Raw genomic sequence first — 12045 nt, forward strand, 5'->3', positions numbered from 1 at the left:
GGAGGAAAGATTACATAGGGTGGACCCAAAAAGGGCCCTCAGCTTTTGTATATCTAGAATGTCCCAAATTCATCAAAATTAACAATTATTCATTGGCTATACAGGTCCTAAATTGGGTTTAGCTGTGACAAAACTGACCCTATCCAGATGGATCGTCCTGGATATGGGGGATTGTTACAGGTTAGCGGGCAAAGCTCCGCCGGGAGGCTTATGAGCACCTTCCACAGGGGGCATGGCAACCTCTACTCTCTTCAGAGAGGTGTTCCAGTAAAATACATATGTGCAGCTGCCACTTGGTCGGCTGTTCACACTTTTGTAAAACATTACTGCTTGGATTCATCTTCCAATCAAGAAGGACAATTTGCGAAAGCGGTCCTTCATTCAGTCCACAATAACAGTTAAGGACAAAATAAAATTCATACTACCACCACCAAATTATTACTCCTTTGGGAGTCTATCATAAAATGAGGAATATGTGGGAGGACACAATCCATTCGATGAACAAGTTACTTACCACGTATTCCTCAACGCCCTTCTCAGCCTTCCCCACCATAGAATTTACGTGTTTTTACACTTTGCGCTTTGTTGGTGCCTAGGTTCTATGGTATGCCTGGTAATTCCTCTACAGGAAGGGAAAAACAGAACTGAAACCTGCGGGCTCTGCATGCGCTATTTATACTAATGATGATGTCGAACTGAGGCCCTCAAGGGACATCGAGTCGACGAGATGGCACAGAGCACCCACCGTCGAATACAAATTCCGAAGCATCTGAAGCTGGAAAGCTATTTATCATAAGATGAGAAATACGTGGGAGGAACATCCAATTGAAAGAACGTTACCACGTATAAGTAACTTGTTCTTTGCCACTAATCTTTAGAACATGTCTTTGGGCTGAGAACTGCCAGATCCCCTTGGTCGTTAATTGCTAGACAGGTTTACTTTCTCTGCTGCCTAAAAGTGCTTTAAATTTCACGTTTGCCCTCGTTAGACCAACATTTACATGTGGAGAACACCTAAGCTCACCGTTCCGTAAAGTGGTATTCAAATCCTTTTTTGACCAATATTATCATCTTAATTGGCTTAAAGATTTAACACTAAATTCCCTATATCTTCTTAGGGGAAATACACCTGACCTCTTTGTCAGCAGAGAATCTGTCTGCATGTCGAGGTGTGAGGGGGTGGCAACAGGATGTTCAGAGTGTGTGTCATTGGGACGTGTGGCCTGTTTACAAAATGGCCTAGTTATCCAGGACTTTTTTGCATGCTTGCCACTCAGAAAAAAAGCCGACTGGCTTATAGGACAACCCGATGTATTTGTGTGCACAGCAAGCGTGGGGATGCTGTGTCTTTGTGTGAGTTCTGGTTGTGTGTGATCCTTACTTGTCATTAACGTGTGCCCACGTCAGCGGCGTATCCCTTATACGGACATCTTCGCTTGTGAAGACTGAGGCAGTGTCGCCTCTCGGTGATGATTGACAGGAAGAGATTACCATCCCACCCGCGCCTCGTTGCTAGGCTCCCCACCACCTCTAGCGCATCTGCCTGCACACAGCAATAGCGAGCAGGTTAAGGTCGGACACTTCCTGCTCACATTTGCAGACTTCCTGTCTTAGAAGTGCTAGTTCCTGAACTAAGTGCGGAATCTTGGTGAATTGTCACCCTCCACCTGTTCCTCTCGGCTTCAGGTGTTACCCATGCCTTGCTGCTGACACTACTGCCACCGACCGTCGTACTTGCCTGCTCGACTCTTCAGAGGTATGCAGTACTAAATGTAAAAAGCAAGTTTGAAAAAACTCACAATAACATGATATTGAGGCGTTCAGCTTTTTTTATGTGCTCGTACATAAACAACTGATGGACAGGGGAGTCGATTAATCCCTCCAGGAGTTCTTTGTTACGCAAGCCCTTTTTTGGATCGTTTACGTCCACATCAAAAGGTTAACATAAATAGGTGATAGACATTTAATGTATTCTGTGTACTGTACTGTATTTAAAACAGGACTTCCAGGGATGCAGTGTCAGACGTTTACTGAAACATGCTGGTAGCGTTTTTCTTTTCCGTAAATGTAAAGGTGATTGCAGAGCCCCTTCCGCCACTCCCTGCAGCATATTGAAGCTTTTAGAAATCAAAGTATTATTTGTCTTCATTGACGTTCCCTGACTTGTCAAACGGAAAGCTTGATATTTCTGCCTTCTTGCCTAACTATTGACTTCTCGTTTCTTTGGACACTGATGTCATTTGCTCACAACATTTTAAGCAGTCATCATGAAGAGTTTGTGTAATACTGCCAAACGGAATTACTTGGTCCGGCGGATTTACTGCTGGATTACAAATGGTGGTATGCAGAGCTAGGTCCCATTTTTTGGAGTCCATTGACCATGGGGATTTCGTCAGAATTACCGCAAGTGGTGATTTTGCAAATTTTATCGATTTTTTGGCAGAAAGCATGATAGTGGGTGTCATTACGAGGATGGAGGTAAAAAAACAGTTTTTACCGGCATGGAGCAAATACTGTGTCCGTGTAGGAAAGAGGCCGCTAACAGTGGCCTATTACGAATTCTCGTGCACGAGCGTAGCAGTATCGACAGTACCGGCATGCTGCTTAAGTCCCAAAAATGCCCCTTAGCGGCATCATGGGAAGAGCAGACAGCACTACAGCTACCTTTCCACCTTAAATAACGGGCCTGGCATCAATGGATACAGCATTAGCGGGCACTGCTAATAGTGGCCACTATTAGCGGTCACCACTAACAAGCAGAACCAGAAGTAACGTCATCACGTCGGAACGGGAAAGCGCACGGTGGCCATCTTTAAAAAACACAATCCATTGCCATCCTTACTACATAGCACCTGGAGACTCATTCCGACAGAAGAAAAACATCCACTCCACCAGCGTCATGCCAAAGGCAGTAAAGAAAGGGGCATCCCAGCAGCGTAAAGAGCGGTTTTCGGAAGACGAGCTAACAATGCTAGCAGACACACTGGCTGAAAATTCTGAGGTGGTCCTTGCGAATGACCTCAAGAGAGCAGCCCAGCTCAAGAAAAAAGAGATCTGTGAAGAAGTATCCCATAAAGTGAGTGCAGTTGGGAACACCCCCTCAGAGTGCGTAACATCATGTCGGCAAACCGGAGCCAAGGCCTGGCTACTGCCGTGGCTCTAGCTCGCCTATTAAACTCAGCCGATGGGAGGAAACGTGCGCCAGCACTATCGGCATTGAGCCCATCGAAGGTGTGGGCGAGATGAAACATGGCGCCACATCATCCACAGATGGATGTGAGTGTCCTAAGTATGATGATAGTCCACCAATGTGACTGTGCCATGAGGCAATGCATGGCCCATTACAGACGCATGGACACATCCCTGCCTAGATGCCGTCCTCAGCACTGACACATCCACATGCATGCAGCATGCCAATGCCATACCTGAGACACACCCCACAAACATGGAAACGGCATAAGTCACACTGCACGCAGTCCACAACGGAAGTGATTGTCACACAGCATACACCACCTCAAACATGTGTGACCCTGACATATGCCTGCATGCACCCCCCATATAGCAATCAACCTGAATGTCAAAACTCCAATACCTAATGCCCGTTAATGTGTACAACAGCAATAATACCAATGAACCATCACTGATGCCGTCCCTCTCTCGGTCCCCCACAGGCTCTGATCCTGACAGCAAGGCCCGCGACTCAGCAGCGCAGGCAACAACTCCCCGGAAGAAGGCCAGGGTCAGGGAAGAAGGCAACAGGCCTTCGACATCAAAAGGCCCAGGCAAGCCACAACTGTCACATAAGGGGAAGGCACCACAGGATGCTACATCACTGGGGCGGCTAAGGGCCACTGCCACAGCAACAGTCCTCACTACAGCTGTGTGTACTGCACAGGAGCCAGTGGCCAATGGTGCGCTTTCAGCTGCCAACAGCTCGTGTCGGGGAGGCAGCAGCCACGGCACCCCATAGCGACGAGGACATACAGAGCCAAGGCCAGGTGTGGGTCCCTGTGGAGGACGAGTTATCAGACTTACCTGCCACACCCAGTCCACCGCCATCACCCCAGATCACACATTCAGTACCACCAATGACAGCAAACAGGACCAGTCTGGAGGGGAGCCAGGGCAAGGAAGCTTGCGCCCCATGATTTGGGACATGTGCCACATGCAGCATCCACCTCCACTGGTGTCCGAGTTGGGGTGCAGCAAATGGCACAGACAGAGCAGCACCAGGAGGAGCTGACAGGTCTTGCCAGACAATTTGTCTCGGACGGTGCCCAGGCAAGGCAGGAGGGCCAGGACAACACTGCGTCCTTGAGACAGGCCATTGAGGCCAGCACTACTTGTATCTGCGAGGAGTTGTCTGCTGTAAGGCAGGTACTTTGCTGTATAGCGGATGCCTTGGAGGCAGAGCGTCCTGCCCCAAGACTGGAGCAAGCAGGCACGGCCTCCGCTTCCAGCTCCACTCACAACAGCCACCTTCGCCGGTCTACGCGCACCTTGCGGCGCTCAGACATGCCACCACCAGATGCGGGAAGTGGTCAAAAGTAGATGGGGCAGCCTGAATATGGCAATTGATTGGACACCATGTGTGGGGGAGTTGTGGGGAGAGGGGCAGGGGGAGAGGGTGTGTGGGGGAGTTGTGGGGGGAGGGGAAGAGGGAGAGGGTGTGTGGGGGAGTTGTGGTGGGAGAGGGTGGGGGAGGGGGTGTGTTTGAGGTGGAGGGTATGAGCACTTTTTACTGTTTAATACACCCGTTGTGTACCAGAAAAAATACTTGACTGGACATTCCTTATTGAATATGTGTAATTTATTGGTTTACAGTGCATAGTGTCCATGTACTCCCACACCCAGTGCCCTCAGTCCCACTTTCATGGCACCCTCTGCACCCATATGTCTTAGAAATATTGTCCAATCACAGACTGGCGCACAGCACGTCCCTCCTGTGCATCGCCATTGCGATGATGTGCACCCACATCTTCATCTTCTTCATCATCACCTGGTGGTTGCTGTTGTGCAGCATGACACATACCATGATGGTCTTGGCCACCTTCCCAAGCATTGGATCTTTCATCGATTCAGATGCTTGAATATTCCCCGTCGTCAGACTGGGAATCCTCGGTGATAAAAATAATTATTAACATTTGTTTTAATATACATACATTGCTACATAGCAATGCATGTACATAGCCCAGTATGGCCTATGAGCCATTCTATTGTGTAGTCCCTCCACCTCACTTTGGTCCTTCATGGCCCCAACCAATGAGGTGGCAGGGCTTAAGCTCTGCCCCCGGCAGCCATCTTCAGATTTTTCACCGCAGTCTAAATGACTCAGGGAATCCTCAAGCTCTCTGAGCTTTTCCCGAATTTATTTCAAATTTCTCAGTAGTGTATATTTTTATATACTCTACCACATTCCCCTGGTTAGGGGCTATCACCGCTGCTTTTAGGGTGTTAAAAACTTTGTTTTGACCCAGAATTCGTCGAGTGAACTTTCTCTTCAGATGGCTGACCATCAGACTACCAAGAAGCCTTCCCTCTTTAGGGATTGCACGAGGTGCAAGAGAAAGGTGGTTTACATGAAAGATCCCCATGATCATTGTATATACTGTCTTTATCCTCATGACATCCAAAAATGTCACATTTGCAAGTCTTTTTCAACTAAAACCCTACAAGACAGGCATAGAAGACTTCTCCTTCATTTGGAATCTATGGAACATTTTTCTGATGAGGAATCTGCGAAGACAGCCCCTGTTCACTCCAGTAAGTTGGCTGAGAAGCAAACTTCTAAAACAAGGGCTTCTTCAGTGGAAAGGAGCTCTTCTCACACTCCCAAGAGCAAGGGGAAGCTGGAGATCATACCTTTCCTCCCTCCCCTGGACTCTACAAGCCATAAGGTGAAGCATTCTACGGCAAAATCTACCTCCAAAGGTAAGGATGAGTTTTCAAAAAACCGGGGGGAGGGGGCAAGTAGTCCACAGAGAGGCCGTCTACGAGAGGCAGTAAAGGTAGAGGCCTATCGTCCACCAAGCCGTCAATGGCATCCGCATCGACGACCACCACGCAAACCGCATCGTCCACGACTAAGTCTTCGTCAGCGAGTTTATCGTCCATGAAACAATCGTCGACGAAGGAGGCTCATCACTCGTCCACGAAGCACTCATCCACGAGGCATTCGTCCACGAAGCACTCGTCGATGGAGAAGTTACCGTCCACGAAATCTTCTTCCTTGCATTCGTCGACAGATAAGGGCAAGCTACCGTCCACGAAATCCTCGTCCACGGATCTGCAGTCGATGAGGCCGTCGTCGACGAAAACTTCGACCACGGCACCGCAAGTTCCGTTACCGGCGGAGGAAGTAGGGCCCAAAACACCCCTCGCTGACGCCACAGTTACGCCAACCAATGAAGACAGTCTCCCTGAATATTTAGAAGCGCCGCCTCAGTTTGAGAACGCTCTTGAACCACAGGGAACGCAATTATCTCCATTAGGAGAAATGCCAGAGCTGCCTGACGTCATGCTGCAAGAGGAATTTTCAGACACTGGCCCTCATTACGACCCTGGCGGAGATCCATGGTGCAATTTGCACCATGGTCCATGGCGCTAAGCTGCCAACTCCGCCATGGGGGTTGGCGGACTTACCGCCCCATTCCGACCTTGGCGGGGCGGTAAGTCCCCAATCCCCATTTACCCTTCCCCATTCCCATTTTTGCCCATAGGGTATAATGGGAGTGGGGAAGGCGTTAATTACGCCACCGTAAATTACGGTGGCATAATTAACAACGAGTCCCGTAGCGCCATGGATTTTTCCGCCTGCAAAAAGCAGGCGTAAAAATCACCATGGCGCTACGGGAACTCGTAGTCGGGCGGATAGGTACACCATGCATTACGCCGGCGTAAACCCCTTTCCGCCAGGGTCGTAATGAGGGCCACTGAGTTTTGTTGAAGAACAACACTGTCTTCCACCTAAGGAACACAGTCCTCCTTGGCGACCTACTCCAGAGATGCCTGCTGATCCTTATGATCCTGTGCTAATGTTATCAATGCAAAGGATCATTGAAGAGTTCAACAGACGACAAAATGAAAAAAGCAAGACAACTGTACTGAGAGAGTCTAACCTTCCGCAGAGGGAGTTTTCACCTCGACAAAGCACGCCAAGATATTCGCCTTCCAGGAGTAGGCCATAGAAAAGGATCCGTTCACACGAGCCACCGTGCAGGTCTAGGAGCAGGACACTCAGTGCTTCACCGACAAGGGTCCCTTCTCCGGCATCGTCGCACAGGACAAGGTCTCCAGCTAGAGATCCAACGGTTGTGCCATCCTCTGTCTCGGTCTCAGACTGGAAAGAAGATCCTTTCAGAGAGTTTTCTGAACGGGAAGAAGGCGAGATCACGCAAGAACCGGACACTAGTGAATGGGACAATTACATTGTCGAAAAACCCAGAAAGAAATATTCTACGGGTGGTTCTTCACCACCAGATGATCTAGTCTCTTTTCATACTATAATCGGCAAAGTCGCAGAATTGTTCCAATTACAGGTCACATCGGAGGAGAAGAAGTCAGTGCTCTATGAGCACAGGGACAAGCGTAGGAGAACTGTTACTACCATTCCTCTCCTCGACACCATTTGTTCCAAGATATTGGCCACAGCCTTATTCACTCTGGCTCTAGTTTCCAGGCTAGAGAAAACGTACAAGGCTCCGGAGTCTGCTCCTCTTTCTCTTCAACGTCATACAAAACCGTATTCGGTTATCACAGTAGCAGCTAGGAAAAAGTTGGCCAATCCAGCATGACCTCGATCAGCCCCACCGGAAAAGGACGGTGGCAAACTAAAGGCTATGGGCAGGAAAGTGTCTGCATCAGCATCGCTTACCATCAGGGCGGGCAACGCACTGGCCATGACGGTGAGATTCGACCTCGAGCTTTGCCTCTGTATGTCCAAGCCGGCCAAACAGCTACCTGTAGAACTCCAGGAGGAAGCCAGGTCGATTATCGCTGATGGGGAAGCAGCTTCGGATCACATGATTGATGCTCCAGTCGATGTGGCAGAGTCAGGTTTCTGGCAGATGTCCCACGGTACAGTGTTGAGAAGACAGGCCTGGATGAAGACTACCATTTTCAGACCCGAGGTCCAAGCGCAGATTTTGGATATGCCCTTTGATGGTCAAGAACTCCTTGGAAAAAAGGAAACAAAATGGACACGGACACGGCACGTGCCATCAGCTCCTTGAACGAGAAAGACAAGTATCACCGGTCGTTTGGTCCTTTTCGAGGTTCATCCTCGAAGTACAGAGGTTTCAACCACCCTTCCTACGGCCAGAAGTCGCAAGGTAGTTCATACCAGGACTCAAAATACCAATCTTCCAATAAGTACACCCAGAGAGGAAGGGGGGGGCGCTGCTCAAGGGAAGTCGCCTAGCAAGCAAAACTGACAGTATAGCTCCTCCCCCTATACGTCACACCTCGGTGGGGGAAGGGTGTATAATAAAGAATAATTCTTCAAAAAGAACATGAGTAATTTGTGAACATGAGTAATTTGGAAGGGTGAACCAGTTCTACCAATGCTGGCAGTCAATAACATCAGACAAATGGGTGTTACAGGTGGTGCGAGAGGGACACACCTTGGAATTCCTTACCCCCGGCTCGGCGCAGCGTACATATGTTGAAGCAAGTCATGTCCGAAATACAGAAACTGCTGCACAGAGCAGCGATAGAGCCAGTACCTTACTCTCTAAAGGGGAAAGGTTTCTACTCCCGTTTCTTCCTCATCAGAAATAAGAATGGTCAATGGGGACCCATCTTGGATCTGGAGCGCTAAACAAATATATCAAGCACATCAAATTCAAGATGACAACTCTGCAAGGAGTGCTCCCTTGGCTAAACATACACAATTTCCCGGCCACTCTAGACTTGGAGGACGCATACTTCCATGTACCGATCTATCTAGCACACAGAAAATTCCTCAGGTTCACTGTGGGCCATCTTCATTTTCAGTTTAGAGTGCTCCCGTTCGGTCTGAGGTCAGCACTGAGGGTGTTTACAAAATACCTAGCACCAGTGGCTGCAAAACTCAGGAGGACAGGAACAGAAGTCTTTCCATATGTGGACGACTGGTTGATAAGAGCGAGTTCCCCCTCAAGAGCGCGTTTGGCAGTTTCAAGGACAACAAATCTCCTAAGAGAGTTAGGTTTCACCATAAACGAAGCGAAGTCCTGTCCAGTTCCCAGCAAGACAGTTTCTTTCCTGGGAGCCGATCTCAACACAAACATTCCCAGAGTGAGACTGTCGGCAGAAAGAACATTAGCAATTCTCCACTTGACGCCTTGCTTCTTAAAGAGAGAAACAACATTGTTGCGCTCTTACAAGTCCCTCCTGGGTATGATGTCCTCATGTATATTCCTCATACCAAATTGCAGGCTTCGCATGAGACCTGTTCAGGAAGCACTGGACCACCAATGGAAACAAGCTCTCGGTTCGTGGGAGGACATCGTCCAGATTCCTACGTCTCTGCACAGGGTTCTTCGATGGTGGAACACTCAGCAGAACCTTTTACAAGGAATCCCGTTTCAGGCACTAACATCAACCCTTCTCTTGAGGACAGACGCGTCTCTTTTGGGTTGGGGTGCTCATCTTGCGGACCTACAAACCAAGGGCTCCTCGTCACCCCAAGAGTCACAACTCCACATCAATGTGCTGGAACTCGGGGCCATTCGGTGGGCACTGATAGCTTTCCTTCCGGTAGTAGCGGGGCAGGTACTCACTGTACAGACAGACAACATGACCTCCATGCACTACACAAACAAGCAAGGAGGCACGAGATCAGAGATCTTGTCTCAAGAAGCTCAACTACTATGGGCATGGGCCCTACACCACAGAGTCCAAATAAAGGCGGACCATCTTCCGGGAGTGGACAATGTCCTAGCAGACAAGCTGAGCAGGGAATACACGTCTTCTCACGAATGGGAGCTAGACGAGAAGAAAGCCCAACGGATTTTCGCCTTATGGGGCTATCCACATCTCGATCTTTGTGCCAACAAACTCAACAAGAAATGCAAAAGGTTTGCCTCCGGGTACCCAGAGAGTCAGTCAGTAGGTGGTGCGTTCTCAGTGGATTGGACAGGGAAATTCCTATATGCCTTTCCCCCCTTTCCCCTCATCTCCAGGATACTCCGCAGACTGAGAGAGCAGAAATGTTCTATGATCCTAATTGCACCGGACTGGGCATGGCAGGTCTGGCACTCGACCCTATTGCAACTGTCCCGATGGCCCCCGATTCGTCTCAAGGCGCATCAGTATCTATTGACGCAGCAGAACCGCAAAGTCCTCCACCGCGATCCAGCGAGCCTGTCTCTCAAGGCCCGGTTCCTGAGCAGCGCAAACTGATGAATCTCAATCTGCCTGCTGAATGCTTGGATATAATCAGGACCTCAAGGGCGCCTTCTACACGTATCACTTACACTAGGAAATGGACTCGTTTTTCCAGGTGGTGTGAGACATATGCTATTGATCCTCTCACAGCTTCGGTTGATCAAGTACTTCCCTACTTATTACACTTAGCCAAAGCAGGTCTTTCGCTGTCTTCAACCAAGGTCCACCTGTCAGCCATTGCGGCATACACGACGGCCCCGGAGACGCAGTCCTTACTCTCCCTCGGCCGTTAAGGTCTTCCTTAACAGACTTCTGCGAACATACCCGCCTATGCCCACGCCGGTTCCAGCCTGGACGAGCTTGAACACTGTGCTAACTGCCCTCATGGAGTCTCCTTACGAGCCCAACCACAGGTGCGACATAAAGTTCTTGTCATGGAAAACGGTTTTCTTAATAGCCATTACTTCGGCCAGGAGGATCAGTGAGTTACAAGGTTTATCTTCTGAACTTCCCTTCACATTGTTCCATAAGGACCTCGTCATTTTAAGACCACACCCTAAGTTCCTCCCGAAGGTAGTATCGGAAATGACGCTCACAGAACGCATTGTCTTACCAACTTTCTTCCAGAATCATTCTTCAGAACGAACATTGCATTCTCTGAACATAGCAAGAGTTTTAAAGATTACTTGCAAAGGACTAGAGAGTTCCGTTCTTCAAATAGGCTGTTCATCGCCTTCTCGGGCCATACAAAGGGCCAGCATATTTCCAAACAAGGTCTGGCGCGCTGGGTCTCCTCTTGCATCACCCACTGCCATCAGACGAAAGGCGACTCCCTTCCCAAACCACCCTCAGCTCACTCCACCAGAGGGAGAGCGGTGTTAACAGCAATCCATGCAGGGGTGGCCTTGAAGGACATATGCAGAGCCGCCACGTGGAGCACTCTGCACACGTTCGCAAAACAATACTGCCTGGCTGAAGATACCAACAAAGAAACTGCAGTTGGACAGGCAGTGCTCCGCCATCTCTTTGCATAAGGTAGGACCAGCCTCCTTTTCCCACCTTTCCCGGAGTATGTAAACGTTGTGTTGCTGCATGGCAAAGGTTTGATCAGAAATATGTTTTTTCTGTATTTATGCATATATGTATATGATGGGGGGATTTTTTAACTGCTTGGTATTCTATTCAAGCATCTGAATCTATGAAAGATCCAATGCTGGAGAAGTCTTAGTTACTTACCTGTAACTGTATTTCTCATGCCTGTAGAGGAGTGCCCCACCCGACCGGCTAAGGCAGCGGAAACGTGCCTTTGACAGGCCAAAGGTCTGCTCGATGACCACACAGGTAAGGGTATGGGACCGATTGTAGTCCTCTTCGTGCCTGCACTGGGGGTTCCGGACAGGGGTGAGGAGCCACTTATTCAAGGGAGAGCCACTATCCCCTGCATGGGTGCAAAATTAGGTATGTGTTCAATTCATGATGGACAGCTGCCTGCAGATATTTGTGGTTCACATGCACATGTCCCTGGTTGTATGCACACATACTCCTACGTCCCGTACCCTTTCCCCCATACTTATGGGACATCTCTCCGTCCTGTGGGACGGGACCGGAGCACTTTGTAAAAAGCATCCACATTTTTTTCAAAAATGTGTCCCTCCTCTCTTTCCTGCGCGGGGCCCG

The 12045-nt window shown here is 49.2% G+C and overlaps 1 protein-coding gene across 1 annotated transcript in view; it reads left to right on the forward strand.

Annotated features, from left to right (window-relative positions):
- Nucleotides 1-1639: 1639 nt before the first annotated feature.
- The window catches only part of LOC138568862 (exocyst complex component 1-like), a 1144699-nt gene continuing 1134293 nt past the window's right edge, over nt 1640-12045 (forward strand). The window contains exon 1 of the mRNA XM_069646643.1: nt 1640-1756. The gene's annotated coding sequence lies outside the window, so the exon portion shown is untranslated. The remainder of the gene's footprint in view (nt 1757-12045) is intronic.

This window comes from Ambystoma mexicanum, chromosome 2q, assembly GCF_040938575.1.
Source record: "Ambystoma mexicanum isolate Mex_15411 chromosome 2q, UKY_AmexF1_1, whole genome shotgun sequence".
Classification (NCBI taxonomy): Eukaryota; Metazoa; Chordata; class Amphibia; order Caudata; family Ambystomatidae; genus Ambystoma; species Ambystoma mexicanum.